Here is a 23,217-nt window from a genome sequence, read left to right as displayed (position 1 = left end):
CAAACAAGTTTGTCCTCTTTGTGGATCATCAAGCACTGCTATATCTAGTAAAGAAACCTTGCAACACTGGAAGAATTGTTTGCTAGTTTATACTGCTGCTTGAGTTTGACTTCACAGTAGTCGTAAAAAAGGGGACCACACACCAAAGAGCAGATCATCTTTCACGACTATTTCACAGGGAAGCACCCGAGGGTGTCGATGATGACCTTCCTTATTCATATCTGTTTAACATCGAAATGGTGCCGAGATGGAGCAAAGAGGTCATTCCTCTACTCACAATTGGCTCTTTGCAGATAGAAAGAGAACCATCAATTATCCATCAAACACGAAATCTCCAGCTTTTAGCAGGATGGCTGTACAAACATGATAAGGATGAGATATTGAGACTATGTGTACAACCCGAAGATACCACATACTACCTCAAACAAGCTCATATACAAAATACGGGATTTCACAACGGTGAAACACAGACATGCCAATGGCTACGGAGACTGGGCGTCTACTGGCCAAACATGGAACACAGTGTCCATACATATGTAAAATCCTGTGGTAGTTGTACAAAACAAGCATCAGTGGAACATGCCACCCTGTTTTGAGTAGTATAAGCACCTAAATGGAGTGCTCACATAGTTGAGTACTTAAAAAACCAGACCTTTTTAAAGGAATGGGGCAAAGCAAGAATGAAAATTGTAGCAGAAGAGGCCAAATAATATCTGCTCATTGCCAACCAGCTATATAGGCGAGGAAAGGACAAACAACTACGGCTGTGTGCTACAGAAAGCGAATATTACATTATCCTATATCAAGCACACTAGGACAGCTAGGGGACATTTCTTGGCTGATAAAATGACAAGGCTTGTGCTACACTCAGGCATATGGTGGCCAACCCTGTTTATGGATGCAAAGACATATGTCAAACGTTCTGATGAATGTCAACGCACAAAACCACCCCAAAGGAGAGATGAAATGCCACTGAGGCCCATGATGGGCGTACGTGCTTTTGCCAAATGGGGCATTGACTTCATTGGTCCCATCATACCTCCCGGATACAGGACTCACGCACAATACATCATCGTAGCAATAGACTATATGATGAAATTGACGGAAGCAAAAGCAACCCCAAAAAACAATGCAAGAACTACAACTCATTTCCTTTTCAAAAACGTCCTTACAAGATATGGACTACCATTCGAAATAGTGAGCTATAGGGGAACACACTTTCTAAACGGTATTATTGAAAGCCTCCTTGATGAATTCATGGTGGTCCATCACAAATTGGCACCCTATCATCCGCAAGCTAATGAGCAAGTAGAGAGTACAAACAAAATCTTAGGCACCGTACTCACCAAAATAGTCAGCGACTCAAGAACTGATTGGGATCAAAAGCTACACACAGCCTTATGGGCTTACAGAGTAGCTTTAAAAATTCCATTGGAGCGACTCCCTTTAACCTGGTATCGGGATTAATGCGATCCTACCACTGGAATTCCTAATCAAAACCCTAAGACTGGCAACGCAATTAGGATGGATGGGCCATGAGCTATCAAAGAGATTAAACACCCTGGAACAATTAGATGAAACCAGACTTAGAGCAATAGCTGGGATATATGCTTAGAAGAAACAAATGAAAGCTTTTCATGATCAACACATGATTGGAAAGGAGTTCCAAAAATGGGATTACATTCTCATGTATACCCTCAAACAGCACTCGAAGAAACTCAAAAAGTGAGGAATGGGGCCTTTTGTAATACATGATATATCGCAAAGTGGCGCCATCAAGCTTGCAACATTAGCAGGAGAGGAGATTCCTAACTGGATGAGTGGCTGCAGATTAAAGAAATATCGTTTTCCACTAACACGTGAATGACTCGCAACACTACATGCAACAGCTCAGCGCCGATGTCAAGCACAGGACATTTGGGAACAAGCACAATAGGAAGCCAAACTCAGAATATTAAAGCGCGAAGAGCAAGCAAACTTCTAGAGGAAGGCACAATAGAACGTTTCCAGTGGAGCGCGTCTTCTCCAATTACTAATGTTCGGTTCACGCAACTTCAAGGTAACCTCGCCACCAACAGCCACTAAACATATTGTTTAGCACCTCTCTCTTGCACATCATTTTTTTTCTCCATGCATATCTTCCATCAGCATCATAGAGCCACACTATACAACTATGCATAGATGTGCGCTTTGTTCCCAAGCACTCTTGACACATGTTCGTCGGGACGAGTCACTTTAGGAAGGGGGGAAAATGCGGGAGGATTATCATTTGTATATATTATTATTATCATCTAACTTCTTTTCTTTTCCTTTCCTTTCTTTTTTCAAAAAAATACAAGTTTTTCAAAGCGTGACAAACTTTTAGTTGGCATAGTCATGAGCCATACCGTCACCATCTAATACCAGAAAAAGAGTATGTATATAAGGGAGGCGACACTAATTTTGGCTAATCTTTGGCCGACTAATAATCATTGTAAATAATTTTCTTTTACAAAAAAGAAAGAAACGACAGATAATCAACAAAAAATTGATAAGTCGAGCCAGGAAAGTCGGAATTGACTTTTAAAAGCAAACACCGAAACTTCAAAGCAAGGACTTCGAACATGAAAAATATGGAAAGATTTGACACAAGATGAATTTTGAGCCAACTTTTGAAGAATCAAAACTGCAGATCGAACGCCATTTGTAAATCGAGTGTCAGAATGATGAACGGTTCGAACCGCAGGTGATATGAACAACAAGATATGATCAATGGAGGTAAGTAAAAATGGGGCATTCCGGGTAGACTAGGAACATATAGTCAAATGGGGCAATATAAGCTCATTTGCATTCACACACACACACACACAGAGAGAGAGAGAGAGAGAGAGAGAGAGAGAGAGAGAGAGAGAGAGAGAGAGAGAGAGAGAGCCACATGAGCATAGAGTTCCTAGAGTTGTTTCTGACCTCAATGGATCTTACTACGCTAGATTTGACAGGTATGATCATTAACCTTGCAAGAGCATGTGTGTATGTCCCATACTGCATCAACAATGCCAAAACAACATATCAAAGCAGTACAAAGTCACAAAATCGGCAAACTAACAGTGCCATTGAGGAAGTCCAAAACCCATCAAAAACCAAAAATATTTCACTAGTAGATCCCAATTAGATGACAGAATCAGGTAGGGTAGAAACATAAGAGAAAAGTGGTGGAACATCGCAATCCATGTTCCCCAAAGCCTAAAATCAGAGAAAATTTTTCAGGAGAACCCACAGTTGGGAAGGAACAATATCCTATGACTGGTTTTTCAAAATGCATCCCAACATGGATCGCGATCCATGTTCCTTTTTGCCAAAATCAGGGTAAAAGTGGCTCACTCGCTGGACAATGTACAAATAGTACTGGTGTTGCAAAATGATCACAAGAAGTGCTCTTAAGATCATCAAACCTCTAGGATTTCTACTTTCAGTCTACAAATGGTCTTCTGGTCATTTTCACAAAAAAAAAGGTGGGATCCCAAAGAAAAACTCATGAGAGGTCAAATGTTGGGATGCCAGCAAGACCCATAAAGAAAGGCTAAAGACAGAGTCCTGACAAGTTTTCAAATTATTGCTAAAGTCAATTGGGAGACTTCACACTCTCCTCGGAGTCCATCGACAAGCAAATGTAACCTTAGGATGGTGGTAGAATCAAAACTAAGCAAAGGTTTACTTGCGAAATGGTGAAAATTGTAGGATTCAATTTGTGTCTTCTGAAAAGGATTCAATGTCTGGTAGAATTTGCCAAGGAGCCAGACAAAGCTATGAACTACAGACCGAAATCATCAAAAATCAAAACAATGATAGATCTCAGGCAAAACATGAGTCCAAAAATGGTTGCCAAAAACAAATATGGTCAAAACGGAAAAAACATGGCCATAAACTAGAAAAGCGGGCTGACTAAGGAAAAACATGTCCAAAGTTGAAAGTATTTCACCAGTGTATAGGAAAACCTATAGGAACAAATGTGCACAAGAACTGTATCAAAATTCTGTCCAACATGGATTGTGATCCATGTACCTTTCTGCCCAATGAAAACCATGCCATTTGATTCAGTATGTTCAAGAAAGTCATACCATGGAATTTCAAGCCATTTGAATCTCAAAATCCACTTCAAAATGCAAAGAACCTCTAATTCTGCAAAAGGTTTCCAAAATTAGCCCAAGTGTCAAATCAATGATCCAAATCCCAAAATGTTTGGACCAAGGCATAATCTAGATGAACCCTACCAGATGGTATCATCAGATTTCCAAAATGTTGCCCAACATGGATCGCGATCCATGTACCTTCAAACCTAAATCCATAGAAAATTGCTCAGTAGCATCCCCATATGTTGTTAACCCTCACAGCTCACGGACACCCCATCACCTACGACGGACGTGTATTATGTATTTGGTAGAGTCAGGTATCGGGCATGTCAGACCAATGGGCAAAGGGTAAGAGTGATCGCCGATGAGAGGCGCACTCTAACTGGGACATTCAAGGGATTAGTTGGCTAAGCATGGGCGCCCAAGTGTGAATGGGGTGAGCTCATATAAAAGCCAACTAAACCTAAAATTCACTCATTCTCTCATTTGTGCAATAGAAGAGTGCTCTTGCTCCATCTCCATCTCCATCTTCTTCTTCTTCACCTCCTTGTGTGTGTGTGTATGTGTGTGAGAGAGAGAGGGAGAGTGTGTGTGCGATCGAGCATTACGAAGGCACGACGGCAGCGAAGCGGTTGAGCGTGGCACGACTGCAGCTTCTTCTTCATCGCGGCGAGGAATCCACCACGAAGGCGAGCGTAGAGCGGTGAGTGACACACCCTTTGCTCTCTTGAGCTTGCTAGATTAGTCTTGTTGTGTGCTTGGAGCCATTTGTGGCTCGCACACGGTGTATCGGCAAGTCCCTTGCTTTGACAGTGCGGTAAGGAGCGCACATTTTTGGCGCCGTTGCCGGGGAATCGCCCTGCACTAAGCCCAAGAGGCACTTTGTGCTTCTCCTATGAGTTGTTTGTAGTAGGAAAGAAGAGGAAGAGGAAGAGGAATGAGTTGTTTTTCTGTAAGTGTTTAATTTATGTGTTGTCTGCAAGTTCTGTGATTTCTGCATAATGTTGTGTTTTCTGTTTGCACACAGTCTTTGCACAATTAGTAGTTGTTAGCTTGTTTGCAGTGAATGAATCAGTAGGAAGGCAGTTAGCAATTTCTGTTTGCACACAGTCTGTACACAGTTTTCTGTCAAGGTTTGGCTGCACACAGTCTTTGCACAATAAGGTAGTGAGAGAGGAAGTAGGTGGACAGTTAGCTCACTGTCAGTAAGCAGTTAACAGATTAGTCAGTGGTTAGCAGCACTGTTAGTAAGTAGATAAGGTAGTGAGCTGTCTGTGAGCTGTTGACCGGGAGGTTAGGTAGGTGACAGTGCGTGTGGCCAAGAAAGGGTCACCTAAACCGCGCGCGGTCATCGCCAAAAAACAAATCTAAAAAAAATTAAAAATTAAAAAAAAAAAGGAGGCTACACTAAAATTTTGATCGGGATCGGGATCATTTGCCCAAGCCCAAGCCCAAGCCCAAGCCCAAGCCCAAGCCCAGGCCTCAGTCCTCAGTCTTATGATATATACTAGACTCACTCTTATATATATACCCTACCCCCTCAAGAGGGAATGAGAGCATGTGGGGCAAGTCCTCCACTCTCCTCCCTTCTCTTCCCACTTGCACCCTTAGACTTTCTATTTTGGGCCTAGTTCCCTACTAGAAATTGACGGTTTTAGGAATTCTGAGGGCATAAAGTGACCAAACGGAGGGCTGTAAGAGCTATCATACGTTCTATTCTATAGCTGGGTCAGAAAAAAAGGACCAAAAAATCAAAAAATAAATAAATAAGAAAAGACTTGGGTTGCAAAACACCCAAAATTACTAGGTGAGCAGCCTTTACGGGCCCTCACTGACACTTCTAGGGGATCCAAGTCATATGAACCTACGCTCTGGACGAGTGTTAGAGCACGAGCATATTGGTAGTGCCTCCATTTACGCGGGCACCCATTATTCCTCCACCCTAGGTTCTGGACCTTCGGCCGGGACTCAAGGTAGCGCGACCCAAGATCCTCATATCGTGTCTAGTGATTCTTCCTCTGACTACGAAGTCATGGAGGGGTATCCTACACCAACCCCTGATAGTTTAAGTCAAGACATGCATGCCATGGGCCCACGGCCCGGGTCCAGCGTGTTTAGTCACTTAAAAGAGACCCTTAGTAGAGCTACTCTCTCCGAACATGCGGTTAATGAAATAAATGAAGGGAGTGGGGAAGTAAATTTGTCATTCATGCCTAAAATAGACCCTATGCTTCTTGAGTGTGCATGTGAATGTTCCATCCACTGCACCTCCTGATCCTTTAGGACTATCTCCCTCTGAGGTTTTACTACCCGATGGTAGGAGTCTTGCCGAAGTACAAGAGATCGAACGCTATATGCAAGCAACAAGGGAGAGGGAAATTGAGAACCTACGAAGGCTAGAACAAAGTCGAGCCCTGAAACCAAAGGCTCCTATGACAACAATCATGCCAGCCGAGCAACCGAGTGCTCCCAAGGTAGCAGTCACGGAGGGGCAAGCAATGGGGAGCAATAAGGCTTCCACTTCAAGGGAAACCTCCAGCACGCCAGGCCTAGATGGGATATTCCTAAATGAAAATTGGGAGTATGACCTACAAGCAGAAGCTTTAACTGATCGGTACACAGGACACACCTATCATGTGGGTTGGTTAGATGTTCTACAATCCACATCGGGTGCTACTAGCATAGATGAGCAACAACAGAAAGTCTGTGATGTCCTCCATAGGATTGTCGAGTTAGAAAGACAGAACACAGGGATCAACATGCCTTCAACAGGCCTAATGAGATTCTTGGATACGGGAAAGGCCAACCAACCAACCCTATCACAAATGGAGACTCCCTCAGTGAGCCCCCTCGATCCTCCATATGTTGTTTTGCCAGGAGCCTCATTACAATCTGAGCACACAAGTAGCAGCTTTACCTTCCCAGATCTAGATCATCTTTCTCTTAATGACACTACGGCTACCATGCATATCCCAGTGGTGAGCATGACAAGAAGTACACCATGGAGTTCATTTGTTAACACTGCGCCGATGCCTAGTAGCACAGTGCCCCCAACTATACCTACATTTATGTATCAATCGTGTGCACCTGTCGTACCTCAGCCTCATGTAGCTCCTACACCTCCGATTATTCCAAGATCTTACAATCCACAATGGAATTATCCAAGCTCTTATACAAGTGGAGCCATGCCATTTAATAATAACATGCCATATCAGGCACCCCCTATGCCTAGGGCCACGCCTGTAAACTTTGGACCACCGTATGGGACCCAAGAGCCGCGCGTATGCTAAGGCCAAGGAAACTCCCATCTCACATGTGGTTCCAAGAGCACATACACCCATTATACCTGCTCAAATAGGAGATTTGGCAGCATTTGCTCAAACTATCGGTCGCTCTATTGCGGAAAACATGCGTAGTGCACCTGATAGAGAGCCTAGGAGCAAGGCAGTTCAAGTAGCTAAGCTCACACAGAAATTCAGTGGAGACAGAGATGCTAGAAAGCATATGGAAGTCTTTGAACATGTGTGCGATTCCTTGGAAGAGCACAATGAGCTACATAAGTGTAAGGCTTTGAGTTTGACCCTAAGCGGAAAGGCTGGAGATTGGTATAGAACCTTAAGAGTAGAAGAGAAAACGATCTACTCTACTCTTAGGAGACTGTTCTTAAAAGAATACATACGAGAGGGAGTACTTTGGGGTGTAGCCTCTCAGCTCCAGAAAGCCCAATGAGAAGAAGGTGAATCCGTGAGAGACTTCATTAGTCGCCTAAAGAATTTGAATTCTCGATGCAATCCAAACGAGCGATTCAACAACAACCAATTGCTCGATAGATTCATTAGGGGACTATGACATGAAAGTATCTATAATGGCCTAGTCATTAGAGGTATCACTACTTGGGAAGCAGTCACCATGAATGCAATCCAATTGGAGGATAATTTAATGATTGCAGGAGAAAGAGTGTCTGCCGAGCCGAAGTCAAGTAGCTCGCAAGCATCAGGGCATGAACCAATGAAGATAAAGCCAATCGTGAAAGAGCAAATGATATCTGAGATGACTTTGGCAGATCTCACCAAGGCCATCCAAGAAAGCCTTAGGGGTAATCGTGCTCCACAAAACACTCATATGTATCCAAGAAGGGAGCAACAATGGTGCTCAATTTGCTTGGGCCCACATACTACGAGTGAATGCCCTACTTTCAGAGTAAAGTTTAACGGGACTTGTAACGTGTGTGGTAGGTATGGCCATCAAGCGAAGGATTGCCTAATGCTTAAACGCATCATGGAAAATAGACCGCCTATAGCTTGGGCAGACTCACCTCGAGTTCCTGCATTGATGCCTACCCCACCCATGGAGCAACAGTTGCCATTACAGCACATGGTCCCTAGAACCCAAAATGTGGTCCAAACCACACCGTTGCCACCTCCAGTGCTAGGACCGCAACCCCCTCATCCAAGAGTTACACCTATGAACCAAATAGGTTGCGAGTCATCTAGTACTTATGTAGATTGCGAAGGGGACATAGACCCTAGTATCACCTATGGAGTCGACATGCTTGAGGAGTGTCCCATGTACTATATGGAAGACCATTGGGGACAAATCAAACCGGTATATCAAGCTACTGCGCTAGCAGCAAGAGGCCAAAACATTAATAGTTTTGCGAGGAGACCACCTCTTCAGTGCTACGAATGTGGTGGACCACATCAAGTAGCTGAGTGCCCCATTAGAATGCAAAAGAATGTTGCACTAATGCAAACAAGTCAAGGGAGTGCATTGGCAATGCCAATACTCATTTGTAATCGTTGTGGCATAGATCATTTGATCGCAAAGTGTCCTAACAATCCAAACGCACCGAAAATCACACCATTGAACTTCATAGAGATTGTTGATGGGACACCACCAACTATAAACATAGCACCAGTGAATGCACTTACACGGTCGATGCTCCAAAAGCAAAATTACATCCTCGAAGAGAGAGATGCTACATCCATTGACCGAGCGAGAAAGAAGAAAACACGAAGAAAGAAATCCCTTAAATCTTCTAGCTCAAAACCTAGTTCAAAGACTAACATAGGGACAAGAGAGGATCCCGTGTATATGAATGACCCTGAGGATGACTCAGATTCGATAGAGACCACGGAGACCAAAACTGTTACTACAAAGAAAAAAGCCAGTGAGGAAAATCACGAGAGGGAATTACGACGAACACCAAAAGAGTATTCAAAGTTAAACCACCCAATTGCGAACCCCCAAGATAAGCCACTAGAGACAAAAATGAGGATTGCAAGAGAAAGATTGGAACCTATCCAAACTCGACAGTGGAAATTGAACGAGTCCAACAATTGAGGGGTTTGGTGGAAGAAACTCAACGAACATTAGAACCTGAACCCAAACATATCCAGATGTCGGACACAGTGTTTCCCACACAAGTTCAACCTCACAAGAACTACAGGCCATTAGCTATACCCAGTATCATTCGGGAAGAGAGTGAGGGTAGGACATCTAAAAGTGGACACACACCTTTCCTACTAGAGAGAATGTTTGGTGAGGGAATGCCCGACCCCCTTGAGGAAGTGTAGATTCCATCTTCACCATTCTCTTTTCAGGGTCCTACGTCCCACAAGATGCCATTAAATGTTGCCAAATTGATGGATTTCATGTCTTCAGAAGTTAGAACCACCATCATGTCCAAACTATATAAAGACCCCGAGCTAGTCTCAACTCTTCGAGCCTTCCTCAATGGAGAATTACAGGCCGGATTACCACAGTTTGCACATATGAACAAACCTGACTCGATAATGAATAATGAGGAACATTTAGCACCACCATCTGACCTAGCGGGACATGAATCTGTAATTGAAGTACCCGTTAACAAGTTGGGGCAATGCTTTGAAGGTGATGAATCTAATGCTACTCTACCAATCACTACTAAAGGATTAACTGTAAAGGGGGTCCTTGACGGTGGTGCGGGAGTCAGCATGGTGACAAAGAGTTGTTGGGAGTCTATGGGGCGACCTCACTTTGAAGCCACAAGCGTAGTGGTAAAAATGGCTAATGGATCTATTGTTACGCCTATTGGAATGCTAAAGGATCTCTGGATCAAGGTCTTGGGACACAAGGTAAGGCAAACTTTCATTGTTATGGATTTTTCCAAGCATCCTATGTCATTTGAGATGATCTTAGAGCGTCCATTCATGAGGGAAGCAAAAATGGTGCATGACTGGTCCAAAAACCACGTCTACTTACAGTTCCAAGACTTTGTCATTCGAGTTGATCTTTTAAGTGGTCGAACGCATCCTCTAGGAAATAAATTCATCATTGATAATCGATCGGACACAACAATTCACTCAGCTTCATTACAGTATTGTTACACGTGTAACGAAGACACGGATATTGGGGAGAACTCTCCTTATATGGATATCCTACCTGGGATGACTGAGTCGAACAATGTGGATTGGGTCCACCTGGCAGCAACCATAGACACTTGGGGAAATAGGGGGACGACCTGGGTAACACCTGAGGGGGATGAAATGCCTGTACCCTTAAATATGCTACAAGCAATGCATATAGCTTCTGACAAGACTCATCCTAATGTAACAAAGAAAACATACAAGTGGGTCCCTAAATCTTCTTTAGTGACCATAGCTAGTGCTAAAAAACAGAAGCCTTGTAAGAAACGTACCACTCGCTCCAAGAAAAGTAAGAAAATGTTGCGATGGATCCCTAAACGACTATTGGAAGCCCAAGGCTACTATCAAGGAAATGATCAAATCTGGGTGTCAAAACGTAGATTGTGCTCTTACCTATCACCTGACCCATGTGAGCCCAATCCCGTAGCTCCAAAATGAATCAATGATCGTGGAAAGAAAAAATTCACAGAATGCTACACACCCGCTCCAGAGCTAGTTTGGGTACCAAAGAAAGAACGACTTGTTCCACCTAGCTCAAGAAGGGGGGAGTCCCATGAAGCTTCTAGCTCCTCATGTAATGCATCCGTAGAGGTAAAAGCTTCCCCACAGCCTCCACCTACAATAGTGGACCTCCATAAAGCTACAAAGGAATCCACACCTCCCAGTGTTCAAGAATCACCTGATGAACTACTTCAAGTTCGATCTTGGGAGAGTACCTTACCACCCTTGCAACTCGACGAGGCGCCTAAGGTAATAGAAAACTATTGGCAAAAATCTCCACCTATTACCAACTGGAACAATTGGTTTCAAAAGGTGACAAGCTCATTTCAAACGGTATGATCTACCCAAGGAAGGGGGGAGTGCTTGCTGACAGTCATCATTCATTTGTTTCCCTCTCAACCTTTTTCCCTGACCTCTCAATCACCAATCTTAGGGAATGTACATATAAAGCTTTATACTCACAAAAAACAAAAAAATAAAGAGCAAGAGCAATTAGCAAACGAGTATGCACAATAAAAGTCAAAACATTGACCCAGACCTACACATTTACATCCGGTACGCTGAAACAGAAACCTATGTCATGAAACACCTTTGATCCTCATCACTTGAGTGATGGAGGGTAGGTAAGATTAGTACGATAGGAGTGTTTCTGTTTTAGAGTTGAGTGATTAGCAAAGTTCTCTTTTCCCACTGATGTGCCTCCTAGAGGTATTGTTTGTGTTTCATAGTGTGTACAGGAACGTGTTGCTGTGGTTAGGATTTGGACCTTCATGGAATCTTTCTCTCGTTCACACTTCAGATCAAGCGCGACCATCGACACAAACAGGTGTTTCTTATCCATTAGCATTGCCCCTTATCTTTTTTGCATCTATGATTGTCTGCTTTAATTGTGATTGGTAGCCTAATATTCACCGCATTTGCTTAGTATCAAACATTTAATTCAATGTAATTTTTTGTCATAATCACTTGTCTAGGTTTAAAAATCAAGCAGTCCAACCAAGCTAGTTTGACCAAGTTAGGTGTTAGAGATCTTCTCTTAATACCATGGGGAATGCCTTCCTAATAATCAATGGTTACTTAGGTTCTTAATCCGATTTAGACAGCATTGTGTGAAATGTACTAGGGCTTTCTAGTGGGCTTGACCCTATTGACCTTTAGCTTAAGTATTATAAAGGAAGTTAACTAGTGTGATGAGCCTGGGGAGGTGTATCAGTGTTATATGAACCCCCAAAGTTACAAAATTAAAATGCTGAAAATGAACAAACAAAAAATCAAAGTGCCACACTATAAAATCTTAAGCTGGAAGAGAAATCTCAGCTTGATTTGGTACTTCACTCACATGTATTGCCTATGGTACTAGAGCCCTAGAGGTTCCCAATGTGGGCGCTTTTCCTTGAAAAGCAAAAAACCCAAGGCATACAAAATAAGCACACACATCAAATTGAATCACTGTGAAAAGACTTTGGGGGGTCAAAGAAAAAGTAATCAGTCAGGCGATGATTTCATGAGAAATTCCTTTTATGGTAGCTTAACTACAAGGTCTTCTAGATATAGCCTCTAGTCAGCCCTCGAACATGAATACTTGGCTCTCGCGATTAAACAACTTAATTGACCACATAAAATTAAGAAGCTTACCCATGGTATTAATATTCGATCTCTAGTGCCTTTCGACCGTCAAATTAGCGACCCCATACTTGTTTAATTTTTTACCTTTACATGTGTTTATGCATTTGATTACATTGCAATTTAATGTTCATTGCTGACAAATTGTTTGAAATTCTTTTATCAATCAATTTGTCTACCTAAAACTGCATATGATTTTTACTCACTTATGAGAATGCAATTACTGTGCCAATGTTGTTTGATTTTGCAGTGACTGAAGAAGGCTAAGGACATTCATCTCAAATGCTCTTCCACCTCGACGAACGAGCTTCAACTCAATAGCTTCCGAGGACGGAATCTATATCAGGAAGGGGGGCATGTTAACCCTCACAGCTCACGAACACCCCATCACCTACGACGGACGTGTATTATGTATTTGGTAGAGTCAGGTATCGGGCATGTCGGACCAATAGGAAAAGGGTAAGAGTGATCGCCGATGAGAGGCGCACTCTAACTGGGACATTCAAGGGATTAGTTGGCTAAGCATGGGCGCCCAAGTGTGAATGGGGTGAGCTCATATAAAAGCCAACTAAACCTAAAATTCACTCATTCTCTCATTTGTGCAATAGAAGAGTGCTCTTGCTCCATCTCCATCTCCATCTTCTTCTTCTTCACCTCCTTGTGTGTGTGTGTATGTGAGAGAGAGAGAGAGAGGGAGAGTGTGTGTGCGATCGAGCATTACGAAGGCACGACGGCAGCGAAGCGGTTGAGCGTGGCACGACTGCAGCTTCTTCTTCATCGCGGCGAGAAATCCACCACGAAGGCGAGCGTAGAGCGGTGAGTGACACACCCTTTGCTCTCTTGAGCTTGCTAGATTAGTCTTGTTGTGTGCTTGGAGCCATTTGTGGCTCGCACACGGTGTATCGGTAAGTCCCTTGCTTCGACAATGCGGCACGGAGCGCACATATGCCCAAGAATAACTTCCCAAAGTTAGAATTTCAAAATGCATCCCAACATGGATCGCGATCCACGTTCCTTTTTGCCAAAATTCACCTCTTACATTACAATCTTGTGCCTATAGTAATCCTAGATGCACTGATGAAATTTGGTCAAATTTGGAGTAGTTTTGACAAAGTTATGCTCATTTTTCATTCTTTGGTCAAGTTTACACTTTCCAACAGTTCTGATCATTGGCTAAAACCTATTTTCAATGCTAGAATTGACAACAAGATGCCTCAAAGGAAAGCACAAAGGGAGTGGAACGTGGCACCCTATGAGATAACCAATATCTCCTCGAATGATAAATCTCACCTCACTGAACAGATACTTGAATCCATTCCGGCTAACATCTTCATTGGAAGGTTTTAGGCACTAGACGGAGAAATAGTCAAAGCCACAATCTTTCCATAGGAAATGTGGAGTTTGCACCAAAAGCCAGAAGTGCAAGAAGGGGGCAGGTGCCTACAGCTAGACAACTTCTTACGACTGCCTCCTCGTGGCATTCCGGATTTGTTTGGATACCGAAAAGGCGTGATGACGTTGAGTATTGAGATTGGGCGCATACTGATTGTCTGACTAGGAAGTGGTTGATTTGATTTTTTCATAGAACAAGTAGCCCTTGAGTTCACTTTGGTGAGATTGACACTCTCATTAAGTCTCCGTGCCCCATCTCGAGTCGCTTCCTTGCATATTGACGTTATGTTAGTGCAAAAGAGCTATGCTACAGATGTCCGTCACGGCGACCCGCTAACAATTGGGATTAAAAAGATGATGAAAGTGCTCTCGGTACACTTGGTCTTCATTGTCATTGAAATCTTCTAACAATGCCAACACTACCTATTATGAGAATGTACTGTAAGAGAATTTAGACACTACCCCAAACCCAAATTTTGGTAGTAAGACCTACCCTTTTGTGTTAGATTCATCTTAACAGCCATATACAACCCTAAGTAACCCATTTTAGCTTCCTCAATTAGAATTTACACACTTTGTGTAAGCTTCAGCTTACGAGGGCTTATGTTGGGGTAAGCCGTTTAGCTTACACTCAATACATGAACAACCCCTAAAGTCATGCATACCAAGCATGCACCTTATCTGTATACATGCATTACCCAACCAAGGTCTGCAAAAAGAACTCATTTGGCCCTGCACATTCATGAACATGATAGGGTCCCCTCCATTGCAATTTCAACTTTTCCTCATGTTTCCCTTGCCTAGAATTGAACATCAGCACCAGATCATCCGCTTTGAATATCTTGTTTCTTCTTTTGCGATTGTAACTCTCTCATCAACACAAAACTAATATATCTATCCTCTTCCAATTGTAGCAATTGATCCATCCGATAGACCATCAAATCCTCTGGTAACAATCTTTCAGACACACCGCAATCCATATGATGGGCACTACAAACTCCAAAGGAAAAAATGCTTCTATCCCAAATGTCAACTTAAAAGGAGTAAACCCCATAGCCACTTTAAAAGACGTGCAATATGTCGAAAGTGTTGTAGGAAGCTTCAGCTCCCAATCATCCCTTTCTACACAACAACTAACTTTGTCAACATCAACATGAGCACCTTATTACTGCTTTTTGCCAGTCTATAAGCTTGTGGACAATAAGGGGTACTCTTTTTATGCATATTTTGAAAAGTCCGCAGCAACTCCTGAGTCACTTTATCCAGAAAATGTGTACACCAATCACTGACTAATTCCACTATCAAATTAAACCTGGGAAACACATCCCAGCAAAGACAATCCACAACTGAAACCACATTATCTTCTTTTAATACCAAGTTGTGACTCACTTTGTACAATAATCCATATAGATCAAAATGTATCTGCACTTAAATTGTTTTGTCGTAAGTTTGGTTGGTCCAATAGAGTCCAAATCCCATTTTTAGAAAGGTTCAACTGGCAATACTAGATTATGTGGTAAGATGTCCTTGTTAAATTGCTGGCCAATTATTTGACATACATCACATTGCACCACAAATTTGATTGCATATGCATGGATTGTAGGCGACCAAAGCCCAGGTTGCAACACTATCTTTATTTTTAGTGCTTTGAAGAAATGTCCACCAACAATGCCTTCATGAGACTCCTCATGTTTTTCTTGCTCACATTCAGACACACACCGCAACAACACTCTCCATAGATCTCTGTAATACAGATGGCCCAATAGAATTTCAAACTTGTTACTCTTCGTAGACACCTTCTTTCTCTGATCTGAAGTCAAATGAGCCATCATGATGACTTCTTGCAAAAAGAACATCATCTCCTTACATCAAGTCCATGGAAGGATTTTTGGGTTCAAAGTGACTTTGTCACTTTGTACATTCACATCTACTTTGACTTTTTCTTTAAAGAAACGCATATCTCATAATTCATCCTCAACACTAGTTGATGCTTCCCTTGAATCCAACCGGGACAGATAATTGGTAACCACATATTGTGCACCTGAATGATGCACTACCTCAAACTCGAATTCCTGAAGCAAAATCATCCATCCAGCTAGTGTTCCTACCAAATTCTGTTGCTGCACAAGGAACAATAATGCCAAAAGGTCCACATAAAAGTAAAATAATTTTATGAGTAAATAATGACAAAACTTCTTCACTAAATACACCATTCCTAGAAATTCTCTTTTAGTCATAGAGTAATTCTTCTCAGCTATGAAACGCCTTCTACTAGCATAGTAGACATGTCAAAACCATCCATTAATTGTTTCTTGTATCAACACTTACAATAGTAATGTCGAAGGCATCAACAAAAACATGAAAATCCTTTTCCCAATCCGAAGGTAACAAAATTGGTGGTTTGGTCAACATCATCTTTAGGCGGTGGTAGGCCAAGTTGCATTCTTGAGTCCACTTAAAATCCTTATTATCCACATGTACTAACTTATTTAAAAGTACCACAATATGCGTCAAAAACCGCACCTATTTGAGAAATCTTAATGTTGCCTTTGGAGAATCAGACAGTGGTGCTTGCATGATAGCCGCAATCCTAATTAAATCTATCGCAATTCCTTCCTTGGAAATGATGTGTCCCAATAACATCCCACTCACCACAGCAAACATACACTTGATAAGGTAAGACTTAACTTGGTTTCTCAACACTTTTTGAAACAGAGCCGAAAATAATCAAAGTGCTCCAAATTTTAACCAAAAATAGAGAAATCATCCCAAATAATTTGTATAAAGTCTATCAAATATGGGCCAAATATCTTTTGCATATCCCTTTGGAAGGTACTTGGAGCATTCTATGGACCAAACCACATTACTATAAAAGCAAACACTCCCAATGCAATTGTGAATGTTGTCTTTGGTTGATCTAGGTTGCCATCCGCACTTGATTATAGCCATTGTATCCATCCACCTACAACTTCATCCAATATGGAGTCCAAAAATTGAAGCAGAAAGGGATCCGACATCGTAGCCACATTCAACGTGCAGTAATCAACACAGATTTGCAGGTTCTTTTTCTTTTTGGGGACCACAAAAATTGGTGAAATCCACTCCGAATATCCAATATGAACAATGAATCCCACCTTCAACAATCTATGTAGCTCCTCTTTACTTGTTTGACATAATTTGAATTCATACAAGATCTAGCTTGTTTCGTAGGCACCACATCCTTCTTTAAATTGATAAGATGTTGATAGAATCTTGGGTCTATACTCTTCATGTCCAAATAATCCCATGCGAACACATCCATGAATTTTGTCAAGAGCTTTATAAGATCTGACCAAAAATACTCTTCAAGATCTACACATATCTTGACAAGTTTAGGTTTATCCTTTATCCCAATATTCACTTCCTGGATTGCATCTTCCTTGACTCGAGAGATTTTGCATATCTGCTTCTCAAATTTAAGTTTGTACTATAACAATTCCTTCAAGTCCATTATCTTTGGTTAAAACTCCATTGTCGCTGGTTAATGTCCTTATTGGTACTCAATCCAGTTTTTGTCCACCACCGCTTGGTGGGAACATCATCCACATAGCGCTTCTAAATCACTTCTACGTTTATTATACATATCGACATCAAATCCTGATTTGCCTTAAGAAATTTGGCTTCTTCTTCATCTATCAAACCTTCCATCAAATTCACTAGTTTGGAAACAATAGGTTAGATTTCCTCAGAGACATGATTGACTTGCTAGTATGGGATCTGAACCTTCCTTGATCCTCTTTGTATGACTAAAGTATATTTTGCCCAATTTGCTTAACCTTAGCCTGTCCGAAGCCATGGTCGGCCTAGTAACATCTAATAATCTGCTCTCATTCCCTGAGATCTAACACTACAAAGAACACTGCAAAGGATATTCTACCAATATCAAAAGTAACACCCCCCAATATACCTCGAGGTGCACTCTTTGTTGATCTACCATACGAACAAAAAACAGAATTGGTTTTAATTCACGCCATCCATATTTCTTACATGTCTCCCATGCAATAATATTAACTCCAGATCCTCCATCCATAAGCACATTTTTTATGTTACTTCCTCGATGTTGCATTGTGATGAGTGGAGCCCGGTCATCAACCAAAGGAGCCAACTCTTCATATGCTACTTTGTTTGTCCTAGAGCTTCCTGTTGCGGCATCAACTTTTCTTTGAAATCTAGCACCAAATGGAGCATATCCTGAAACTTCATTTGGATTGGTAATATCACCATTTTCCCAAATATCCAAATGGAATAACCCATTCACAAGTTTCTTCTCCAATACTACTCTAGTCGGCTCTTCATCCAATACCTTGTGGGTTACTTTGGTATCCCCTTTTTCCTTACTTAATTGTAGTAGACCTTTTGTATTAGTTTGTGCTTCTTTAATTGTACCGCTTCTTTCAAAGAAATTATTGTTTCAAAATTTGTTTCAGTCTCCACAACAGTTCATTTGAACAACTATGGCTGGTCCAGGATTACCCTCAGATACATCACGGAAAGAACTTGCACTACAAGGGATCACTTGGGTACTGGCGTCATTTTTTTGACGTCGATGGCAGGCATTGGTATAAGTGTTGATAAAGATGGAGGGAGACATTGCTCAATTCAGAATTCAAATTTAAAATTTCATCATGTATATCGACGCCTATATCGACGTGCATACCAACACCTCTACCAACACGCATATTGATGATTACACCAACAAAATATTTATCAATGCATGTACCAATGTGTATACTGACATCTGTATTAGTGCCTATATAGATATATGTATCGGCAACCTGTACTACTTTACAGTACCTGAGAGCTCATTTTTTGTATTTTCTCTCTTCTCCACACCGCCTCCATAGCTCCTCCCCATCTCCTTCTCCCTCCTTGCAGACCTCCATGGAGTTGCCTTTTCCGACCTCTCATCTATACTACCACACATTTCTACACAAAGAAGGTACATTTTTTTGTTGTACTTGTGGGAGAAAATTTTTGTTTGTGTGTGTGGGTAACAAAATGCTTATGCTTTGTTTTTTTCTAGGTATTTGCTGGACCCTTCGTACTTCTCACACACATTCTTTAAATGTAAGTGCTCCTTTTTACTTCATGCACACACACACACACATAAATTTTTGTGTTTGTGTGTGTGGGTAACAAAATGCTTATGCTTTGTTTTTGCAGGTATTTTCTTGACCCTTCGTACTTCTTGCACACTCACATTCTTTAAATGTAAGTGCTTCTTCTTTTTCTCTCATGCACACACACATACACATAAATATACACGCATAACTACACACACATGTATAACCACACATAATCACTATCTATGATTATGATTAAGCTTATGATGCACATAATGGAGATATTTACGATTCTAACAATACTTTTACAGAGGTAATGGTTACAATTTTGATAATGCTTATGGTTATGGTTTATTTTTTGCTATGCCACTGACAATGGTTATGGTTTGATTTTTATTATGCTAGCAACAATGGTTAAGGTTTTGATAACTCTTTTATGGTTATGGTTATGGTTATGGTTATGGTTATGGTTATGTTTATGCTTATGATAGTGGAAACGGTTATGATTTTAACAACGATTGTGGGTATGGTATTTTCATGGTTATGTCAATGGCAATGGTTTTGGTTTTGACACCTTTTTATGGTCATGCTTATGCTTATGTTTATGATTATGATGGTGGTAATGGTTATGATTTTGTTTATGATTATGTCATTGGAAGCAGTTAAGGTTATGGTGTTGTTATGGTAAAGGAAATGATTATGTTTAAATTTAAGGTTATGGTTTTTCTTATGGTTATCATTATGGTCATACTTATAGTTTTCGGTTTATTTATGGCAATGATAATAGTTATGGTTATCGTGGTTTTGATTATTGCAATTTCTATATTGAGTGTTTCATATTTATGGTTGTTTGCTTAACACTTCTTTATTGTTTTATGATGCACTACCAATCTATCTTAATGCAAAGTGCGATTACATTTGCCTTCGTATTTTGAGCAGAGAGGTTCTGCCTTTGTTATTGCAGCACATGTAGCAACAAATGGCACTGCTCTTTGCTAAAAAAAAAGTTAAAGGTGCAGGCATCGGTATGGACATTTGTACATGCCTCTATAGAGACGTCTGTATAGGCGCCTGTATAGGCGTCGATATACGTGTTGGTATGGAGAACCAATATGTCGACGCATATACTGACGATATGATTTCAACATTTATACGAATGCTTATTTCGACGCCTAAATTTTAGACCCGTTTATTTACGTCGATATAAACATGGATTTTTGTGCAACGTGTTGTAGTGTTGTGGCATCAATATCATCTCCTTCTCCATCCATCTCATTGCTTCCTTCAGAGCTGTTATCTTATTTGCAAAGGTCAGTTTTAAAAATGCATTTGAACTTGGGTGAACTTTCTTCCTTGAGCGGATAATTTCTCGTACTTTTTGATCGAAGGTTTTACCTTCTTTGTTTGTTTCTTCTTCCTCTGTGGTCGTCATCTCAATGGATATCATGTTTGTACTAGGTCCTTTTTCCTTTTCATCTTTCTTTTGATCATACTCCGTAGCCTCCTTATACTCACTTCGTCAATGATCAAATTCCAAACAAAAGGAGTAATGCTTTGTTCTAGGTGGGTATCAACCCTCACCTTGACTGTATCCACCTCGACCACCTAATTGGACTCCTTGATTTATAGAACTTGCATAATTTTGTTCAGCCTCCTTTTGCTAGGTTTGTTGTGGAACTTGCACTGCATGGGCTAGCAGACTCTCCTATCTATTTTGCTGAGTTTTCCAATTTTCCATGTTCCTCATGTTCTATCAACATTAACTAATGTTATGATTCTTCATTTGACAAATGTCACGCCAAATTTTGACTGCATAGTCATTGGTTGCATGACCCTCATTTCCATATTTGGTACAATGTAATCTTGAGGTGTTTGATCCCAAGGTCTTCCCCTCTCCCGTCGCCACTGCCAAGGCCTTCTTTTTGGATTCCTTGGTCTTTGCTAACCATGCAGGAGGATCGTCATCCTTATCCAAGCTATCATCCTCTTCTAATTCAGTGTCCATGTCTTATTTGGAGTCACTGTCTGATGAATGTTTCTTGGATTTCTTTAATCGAGGTACACCTAACGACCTTTCAGCCACTTGCGTTGCCAAAATAAACTTCTCTAATGACACTGTTTCCAGGTCAATGGTTGCCATTGTAGCATGAAGGCTCTTCCACAATCCTCAAACATAGTAGGAATTTAGCATTTCATTTGCCGGTCATGGTGTTCCCACTCTCTAGAGTGACATGCAAAACTTTTCATATAACACTCCAAGAGGTGTTGAAGGCTTGTGATGGCCTTAGTGACAAAAATGTATGGGAAAAATTTTATCCCCAACATCCCTAAAAACGTCACTATTAGTGTTGCAACAAGACCATCGCTATAAGCGTCGCTAATCGACGTTGCTAAAATCATCTCTATATAGTGACGTCCATAGCAATGCTTATCATGACGATCTAGCTCCCAATATAGAAATGCTGATAGCGATCCTGTAGATCCCTAAATACCAATGTTGGTAGCAACGCCAGAGGATAAAAACATTTGGTGGTAGGACACACAATACCCTACCACCCAATCAAAATTATTGAACATAATACAAAAGCATGGAATTGACAAAAACAGGGTAAATTGACAAAAACATAGAATTAACAAAAGCATATTGAATTGACAAAAGCATAGTGAATTGACAAAAAACTGTAGAACCAAATTACATTGTTCACAATCTACAAAAAATTGTAGAACCAAAAGCCATTATGAAAAACTGTAGAAATAATTTACATTGTTGTTCACAATCTACAAAATTGATGCATACACTGTCATCTCCTAATATATGCTATATAGAAGTAAGACTAGCTAGTCCTAGCTAGGACTAGTCTGATGTTGGCTACTCTGATGTCTCATCGCTACCCAACAATGTATTTGTTGGATTCTGCAAAAAAATAATAAAAATTTATGTAAGTATAAACATACAAATATAAAACAATCTAACAAGTAATTATTAAAAGACAATAAATTTTAGAGCATAAAATTAAGTAATTACCAAGCTTTGATCAGCTCAGAATATCCATAAGCACTACAAGAGATTACATAAATACCGACGTCAAATTATCGACTCAGTGCAGGTCTCGGTATATATGTAGCTAATTCTGGAGGAAGACCATTTAAAAAATAAAATAAAATTTGAATTTTCGATGACGATTTCAACGTAGATTTTGATGGATATTTTGACGCATATTCCAACGCTGATTTAGGCGCATATTTCAACCTGTACCGACAAATTTTGCAAAAAGAGAACCCGTCGGTTTTTCCTGCACAATTTCGCCCATTTTTTATCTCCTCACTTGCTGCTGATATGGTCCTGTAGTGCTTGCCGGACTCGAGATCTCCACTCACACGCTCCCCCCATTAACAAGGTAAGGTTCTTTTCAAGATTTGTAGTAGGTTTCTTCACTTTTGTGTGTGTGTGTGTGTGTGTGTGTGTGTGTGTGTGTGTGTGTGTGTGTGTGTGTGTGTGTGTGTGTGTGTGTGTGTGTGTGTGTGTGTGTGTGTGTGCAGGTTTGGCGACATTTCTTCAAGTGCTTCTTGCTCAAATAGGCTGCATGTGAGTGCTCTATCATTCTCTTCTCACTACATACACACACACACACGCTTGTACGTAAACCTGCACACAAATAAATAAAAATGCACACTAGTTTGTCAACAATCTAAACACACTATGTGCGGGACACACACACACACACACATTTTTCAAACGAAGAAAAATTGAAAAAAAAAATTGTGTTATTTTATAAATTTTATTAAATAAAAATCATCATTAACAAAGAAAGATAATGACATTTGATCATAAAAAAGAGTTATTTTGATTTATATCATTTTAGAGTTAGTTTTGTTATTTTTATGCAAATTAATTTGAAAATGATAAATTTATGATTTTTTTTTAATTGTGACTTGTCGTAGGTGTTGTAAATGTAAATTAGAATGTTTTTAGTTAAGTTTTAGTGCTATGTTCTAATTACCTTTCATTAACTCCATGTGTTTTGCAAATCGTCGACGATCGGTATTGTTATGTTAACTGCTTATGGCAAATCGACGTTGTTA

The sequence above is a fragment of the Adiantum capillus-veneris genome, chromosome 13, assembly GCF_014529385.1.
Source record: "Adiantum capillus-veneris isolate H3 chromosome 13, ASM1452938v2, whole genome shotgun sequence".
In the NCBI taxonomy this organism is placed as follows: Eukaryota; Viridiplantae; Streptophyta; class Polypodiopsida; order Polypodiales; family Pteridaceae; genus Adiantum; species Adiantum capillus-veneris.
This window is presented reverse-complemented; position numbering follows the sequence as displayed.